Raw genomic sequence first — 7,500 nt, forward strand, 5'->3', positions numbered from 1 at the left:
GGTGAGCGTTGCACTCGCAGTCGCAAAAACGTACGGCAAGTATATTACTCGGAAGAGTCAATGACAGTCCAAGCCCCCCTGCGTGGGAAGAGTCTTCCTAGGCCATGACCCACCGGAAGGGCGCAGCGTCCCCCACCCCAGACATGTGACGTCAGACTATCGGTATTGACGACTAGACTGATTCCTTATAATCATTTGCCATACACCGGTGGAAGCTGCCGAGACGAGTAACTACATAGCGGGCTCGCCGTGTCACTAATGTACAGAGATACAATAGTTTCGACTGGAACCGGATTAAACGTATACACGGCGCTGATTAGTAATAGATAGAGCCATCAGAATACAGATAATGTATAGACCTGTCCGTATACATGCTGAAAGACTCTGCTCACAATCACACGTCAGCCAGACACTCTTATCACGCACTACTCTCTGCCTGTAACAGGCACACAGACAATATGTAAGCACCAGCATGGAACAACACCCAGTGCATCCTCTCTGCCACATTAGACAATCCACACTATCATAACCAGACCGGGAGGTCCACTCGGAAAACAGAATATCCCACCCTTCCGACAACCACCATTGCTCAGCTAAGCCACCAACACCCACACATGTCCCAGACAGGGGTGCACCCAACATCACAATACTGCCTCCTGTCACACCACACAAACAATGGCAGGAATGAAAGACACAGGTCTGCCACAAGCATGGAATCAGAGCGCCGCCTGTTATGAGCCAAAGGTGCACCCTGACGTGGCAAATCAGATGATGCCGCAGTCATTTACTTACGATAATCACAATCAACAAACCGGGCCCCCCCCCCCCCCCCCAAGTGCCTTAACCTAACCCGTATTGTACCTTAACCTAACCCGTATTGTACCTTAACCTAACCCGTATTGTACCTTAACCTAACCCGTATTGTACCTTAACCTAACCCGTATTGTACCTTAACCTAACCCGTATTGTACCTTAACCTAACCCATATTGTACCTTAACCTAACCCATATTGTACCTTAACCTAACCCATATTGTACCTTAACCTAACCCATATTGTACCTTAACCTAACCCATATTGTACCTTAACCTAACCCATATTGTACCTTAACCTAACCCATATTGTACCTTAACCTAACCCATATTGTACCTTAACCTAACCCATGTTGCGCCTTAACCTAACCCATGTTGCGCCTTAACCTAACCCATGTTGCGCCTTAACCTAACCCATGTTGCGCCTTAACCTAACCCATGTTGCGCCTTAACCTAACCCATGTTGCGCCTTAACCTAACCCATGTTGCGCCTTAACCTAACCCATGTTGCGCCTTAACCTAACCCATGTTGCGCCTTAACCTAACCCATGTTGCGCCTTAACCTAACCCATGTTGCGCCTTAACCTAACCCATGTTGCGCCTTAACCTAACCTATGTTGCGCCTTAACCTAACCTATGTTGCGCCTTAACCTAACCTATGTTGCGCCTTAACCTAACCTATGTTGCGCCTTAACCTAACCTATGTTGCGCCTTAACCTAACCTATGTTGCGCCGTAACCTAACCTATGTTGCGCCGTAACCTAACCTATGTTGCGCCATAACCTAACCTATGTTGCGCCTTAACCTAACCTATGTTGCGCCTTAACCTAACCTATGTTGCGCCTTAACCTAACCTATGTTGCGCCGTAACCTAACCTATGTTGCGCCTTAACCTAACCTATGTTGCGCCTTAACCTAACCTATGTTGCGCCTTAACCTAACCTATGTTGCGCCTTAACCTAACCTATGTTGCGCCTTAACCTAACCTATGTTGCGCCTTAACCTAACCTATGTTGCGCCTTAACCTAACCTATGTTGCGCCGTAACCTAACCTATGTTGCGCCTTAACCTAACCTATGTTGCGCCTTAACCTAACCTATGTTGCGCCGTAACCTAACCTATGTTGCGCCTTAACCTAACCTATGTTGCGCCTTAACCTAACCTATGTTGCGCCTTAACCTAACCTATGTTGCGCCTTAACCTAACCTATGTTGCGCCTTAACCTAACCTATGTTGCGCCTTAACCTAACCTATGTTGCGCCTTAACCCAACACACGTTGGGCCTTAACCCAACACACGTTGGGCCTTAACCCAACACACGTTGGGCCTTAACCCAACACACGTTGGGCCTTAACCCAACACACGTTGGGCCTTAACCCAACACACGTTGGGCCTTAACCCAACACACGTTGGGCCTTAACCCAACACACGTTGGGCCTTAACCCAACACACGTTGGGCCTTAACCCAACACACGTTGGGCCTTAACCCAACACACGTTGGGCCTTAACCCAACACACGTTGGGCCTTAACCCAACACACGTTGGGCCTTAACCCAACACACGTTGGGCCTTAACCCAACACACGTTGGGCCTTAACCCAACACACGTTGGGCCTTAACCCAACACACGTTGGGCCTTAACCCAACACACGTTGGGCCTTAACCCAACACACGTTGGGCCTTAACCCAACACACGTTGGGCCTTAACCCAACACACGTTGGGCCTTAACCCAACACACGTTGGGCCTTAACCCAACACACGTTGGGCCTTAACCCAACACACGTTGGGCCTTAACCCAACACACGTTGGGCCTTAACCCAACACACGTTGGGCCTTAACCTGCTCTGTAATTGTCATACGACGCGTTAAATTAGTGTAGTGTTGCCTAACTGCAACCCCCGCAATATAGTTTGCTACTCGCACTGCCCGGTCCCCAGAGTATCGCTTCATGTTAAACACCTTGCAGCTATACACTGTAATGCGGATGGCGGCAGGACGTACATGCTCAATGCCCTTCGCAGTTGTTCATTGGCATTCGCATGGCGAAGCACAGCCTACGTTGTGGTACGGCTTGTGGCAACTGTCCGCTGATGTTGTACGTCCAAATCACACACTGTACCGCACATTGGTCCTCATGTACTGAATGATACATCGTGGTACATGTGTGACCGTACCACGACTGCGCCAACAACGGCGAACCATACGGTCCAAATATTGTGCACTCAGCTACGTGTCGTCTCCCTATAAGAGCTGGATTGCAGTATGGTATGCCGTGGATGGCGATCAGCATGAGCCGTCTGTTGATGTAGTGGCGCGTGTTGTCAGACGTAGTCGTCTCTTCTCACACACCGTGATAGCATGGTGCACTGCGTTCCACATCTGCGACATGCGACAGAGGCCGGTTGACAGTCGTTCGCGCAATGGACATCGCATACGTACGGGGGCCACCTTCCACGTGTTCGCGAAGCGTGCACATGTTGTTGCGTGTATGTGGGCAGACATAGTGTGTCGTGACACCTGACACAGGCATGCAACAATCGTTGAATTTGCAAATGGCGATGGACGTCTACGTTTGCTGGTGACGTTACGCAAATGAAGAACTGGTAAACCGTTGTGGTGCGGTTGTTCTCGCTAGAGGTGAATCAGTGATGGCGACGATCGGTTGAGCTACCAACCGGTTGTTTCAGCGATACCCACCATGCCCACGAACGTGAATGGCATGTGGGTGTGAAGCGATACGCGGCGGTGGCTGGGTGGGACCGTCCCCGGCCGGTGAGGGGGGGCCTTCCGGCGTGCTGGCCGCGCGGTGCGTGGGCGCACGCGCTACAGCCGGCTGGTGGGGGCGGCCAGTGGCAGGCGCGCCGGCCGACGGAGGCGGCAGGCGGCGCAGCTGCGCGCCGGCGCACCCTGCACGCGGCGCCGTGCGGCCAAAGTAGGTCCTCGCGGGCCCGGTGCGAAGCGCGGTGGACATCTGCAGTGTGCTGGTCCGATTGAGGACTGTGTGCGCTGAGGATGCGCCGCCGCCCGGCGCTCGGCGCCGCGACGCCGTCTGCTGCTCGGTCGCCTCTGCGGTTCTCGCAGGTGGATTGTATCGCAGCTGTGCGGACGTGTTGGCGCGTGCGCTGTGCTGGGAGAGTTCGCTTCGGCACCCAAGTGGGGCTTTTGTCCTTCTGTGGCGCTGGCGTTGGAGCTGCCGGCCACCGTAGGTGGCGCGTGTTGTCTCCCGCCGGCAATGCCACGACAGCACGCTCCCGGGCCTCTGTCGGCAGCGGCAAGCTCAGTTGGGAGCACGGGTGGTCGCACCTAAAGCGTCTACTCGCCAAACTCCGGGCGATTGCGCCTCTCTCGAACCCGACCAAGTACTTAGGACGGCGCTGCGCGCCGCCGGGACCTGAGAGGGTTTCGAGGTGTATTGTGCAGGGGAGCTCAGCCTCCTCCTGTTTGCAGAATAATTGAGCGGACGCTTGCGTGTTCGCGCGGGCCCCCGGGACACACTCCCGGGCGGCCGGCTGCTCAGCTCTAGTTGACGCAGCTCCCTGGTTGATCCTGCCAGTAGTCATATGCTTGTCTCAAAGATTAAGCCATGCATGTCTCAGTACAAGCCGCATTAAGGTGAAACCGCGAATGGCTCATTAAATCAGTTATGGTTCCTTAGATCGTACCCACGTTACTTGGATAACTGTGGTAATTCTAGAGCTAATACATGCAAACAGGAGGGATTCAAAACCAATCGGTCGGCTCGTCCGGTCCGTTTGCCTTGGTGACTCTGAATAACTTTGGGCTGATCGCACGGTCCTCGTACCGGCGACGCATCTTTCAAATGTCTGCCTTATCAACTGTCGATGGTAGGTTCTGCGCCTACCATGGTTGTAACGGGTAACGGGGAATCAGGGTTCGATTCCGGAGAGGGAGCCTGAGAAACGGCTACCACATCCAAGGAAGGCAGCAGGCGCGCAAATTACCCACTCCCGGCACGGGGAGGTAGTGACCGAAAAATAACGATACGGGACTCATCCGAGGCCCCGTAATCGGAATGAGTACACTTTAAATCCTTTAACGAGTATCTATTGGAGGGCAAGTCTGGTGCCAGCAGCCGCGGTAATTCCAGCTCCAATAGGCGTATATTAAAGTTGTTGCGGTTAAAAAGCTCGTAGTTGGATTTGTGTCCCACGCTGTTGGTTCACCGCCCGTCGGTGTTTAACTGGCATGTATCGTGGGACGTCCCTGCCGGTGGGGCGAGCTGAAGGCGTGCGACGCGCCTCGTGGCGTGCTCGTGCGTCCCGAGGCGGACCCCCGTTGCAATCCTACCAGGGTGCTCTTGAGTGAGTGTCTCGGTGGGCCGGCACGTTTACTTTGAACAAATTAGAGTGCTTAAAGCAGGCAAGCCCGCCTGAATACTGTGTGCATGGAATAATGGACTAGGACCTCGGTTCTATTTTGTTGGTTTTCGGAACCCGAGGTAATGATTAATAGGGACAGGCGGGGGCATTCGTATTGCGACGTTAGAGGTGAAATTCTTGGATCGTCCGCAAGACGAACAGAAGCGAAAGCATTTGCCAAGTATGTTTTCATTAATCAAGAACGAAAGTTAGAGGTTCGAAGGCGATCAGATACCGCCCTAGTTCTAACCATAAACGATGCCAGCCAGCGATCCGCCGCAGTTCCTCCGATGACTCGGCGGGCAGCCTCCGGAAACCAAAGCTTTTGGGTTCCGGGGGAAGTATGGTTGCAAAGCTGAAACTTAAAGGAATTGACGGAAGGGCACCACCAGGAGTGGAGCCTGCGGCTTAATTTGACTCAACACGGAAACCTCACCAGGCCCGGACACCGAAGGATTGACAGATTGATAGCTCTTTCTTGATTCGGTGGGTGGTGGTGCATGGCCGTTCTTAGTTGGTGGAGCGATTTGTCTGGTTAATTCCGATAACGAACGAGACTCTAGCCTGCTAACTAGTCGCGTGACATCCTTCGTGCTGTCAGCGATTACTTTTCTTCTTAGAGGGACAGGCGGCTTCTAGCCGCACGAGATTGAGCAATAACAGGTCTGTGATGCCCTTAAGATGTTCTGGGCCGCACGCGCGCTACACTGAAGGAATCAGCGTGTCTTCCTAGGCCGAAAGGTCGGGGTAACCCGCTGAACCTCCTTCGTGCTAGGGATTGGGCTTGCAATTGTTCCCCCATGAACGAGGAATTCCCAGTAAGCGCGAGTCATAAGCTCGCGTTGATTACGTCCCTGCCCTTTGTACCACACCGCCCGTCGCTACTACCGATTGAATGATTTAGTGAGGTCTTCGGACTGGTACGCGGCAATTGACTCTGTCGTTGCCGATGCTACCGGAAAGATGACCAAACTTGATCATTTAGAGGAAGTAAAAGTCGTAACAAGGTTTCCGTAGGTGAACCTGCGGAAGGATCATTACCGACTAGACTGCATGTCTTTCGATGTGCGTGTCGTGTCGCGCAACACGCTACCTGTACGGCTCGCAGTAGCCGTGCGCCGCGTGCGGAACCACGCGTGCTTCTCAAAACTAACGCCAATGTTGTGTGGTACGAGCGCTGAAGCGCTGGAGCGGCTGGCCTGCGGCACCTGGCGCCTGGCGCCGGTTTTGAATGACTTTCGCCCGACTGCCTGTCCGCTCCGGTGTGGAGCCGTACGACGCCCATCGGCCGTGAGGCCGTTGGACACAGAACGCTTGAACAGGGGCCGCCACACGCCTACGTCCCGCCTATGCAACTGTCTTGAAAGAGACAGTGTAAACTAAGAAAAGATCACCCAGGACGGTGGATCACTCGGCTCGTGGGTCGATGAAGAACGCAGCAAATTGCGCGTCGACATGTGAACTGCAGGACACATGAACATCGACGTTTCGAACGCACATTGCGGTCCATGGATTCCGTTCCCGGGCCACGTCTGGCTGAGGGTCGGCTACGTATACTGAAGCGCGCGGCGTTTGCCCCCGCTTCGCAGACCTGGGAGCGTCGCGGCCGCCTGTGGGGCCGGCCCGCGCCTCCTTAAACGTGCGATGCGCGCCCGTCGCCTGGCGGTTCGCATACCGGTACTTACTCGGTAGCGTGCACAGCCGGCTGGCGGTGTGGCGTGCGACACCTCGTACAACGACCTCAGAGCAGGCGAGACTACCCCGCTGAATTTAAGCATATTACTAAGCGGAGGAAAAGAAACTAACAAGGATTCCCCCAGTAGCGGCGAGCGAACAGGGAAGAGTCCAGCACCGAACCCCGCAGGCTGCCGCCTGTCGTGGCATGTGGTGTTTGGGAGGGTCCACTACCCCGACGCCTCGCGCCGAGCCCAAGTCCAACTTGAATGAGGCCACGGCCCGTAGAGGGTGCCAGGCCCGTAGCGGCCGGTGCGAGCGTCGGCGGGACCTCTCCTTCGAGTCGGGTTGCTTGAGAGTGCAGCTCCAAGTGGGTGGTAAACTCCATCTGAGACTAAATATGACCACGAGACCGATAGCGAACAAGTACCGTGAGGGAAAGTTGAAAAGAACCTTTGAAGAGAGAGTTCAAAAGTACGTGAACCCGTTCTGGGGTAAACGTGAGAAGTCCGAAAGGTCGAACGGGTGAGATTCACGCCCATCCGGCCACTGGCCTCCGCCCTCGGCAGATGGGGCCGGCCGCCCGCGCGGAGCAATCCGCGGCGGGGTCGTGTCCGGTTGCCTTTCCACTCGCCGC

The 7,500-nt window shown here is 54.4% G+C and overlaps 2 non-coding genes and 1 pseudogene across 2 annotated transcripts; all 3 read left to right on the plus strand.

Annotated features, from left to right (window-relative positions):
• Positions 1-4,343: 4,343 nt before the first annotated feature.
• On the plus strand, positions 4,344-6,229 carry LOC124559444. Its single transcript, XR_006968897.1, has one exon. It is a non-coding gene; the product is annotated as a small subunit ribosomal RNA (ribosomal RNA).
• Positions 6,230-6,580: 351 nt separating this feature from the next.
• Positions 6,581-6,735, plus strand: LOC124559440. The gene has a single exon (XR_006968894.1). It is a non-coding gene; the product is annotated as a 5.8S ribosomal RNA (ribosomal RNA).
• Positions 6,736-6,925: 190 nt separating this feature from the next.
• Positions 6,926-7,500, plus strand: part of LOC124559438 — a 4,237-nt pseudogene continuing 3,662 nt past the window's right edge.

The sequence above is a fragment of the Schistocerca americana genome, unplaced genomic scaffold, assembly GCF_021461395.2.
Source record: "Schistocerca americana isolate TAMUIC-IGC-003095 unplaced genomic scaffold, iqSchAmer2.1 HiC_scaffold_1044, whole genome shotgun sequence".
NCBI classification, from domain to species: domain Eukaryota; kingdom Metazoa; phylum Arthropoda; class Insecta; order Orthoptera; family Acrididae; genus Schistocerca; species Schistocerca americana.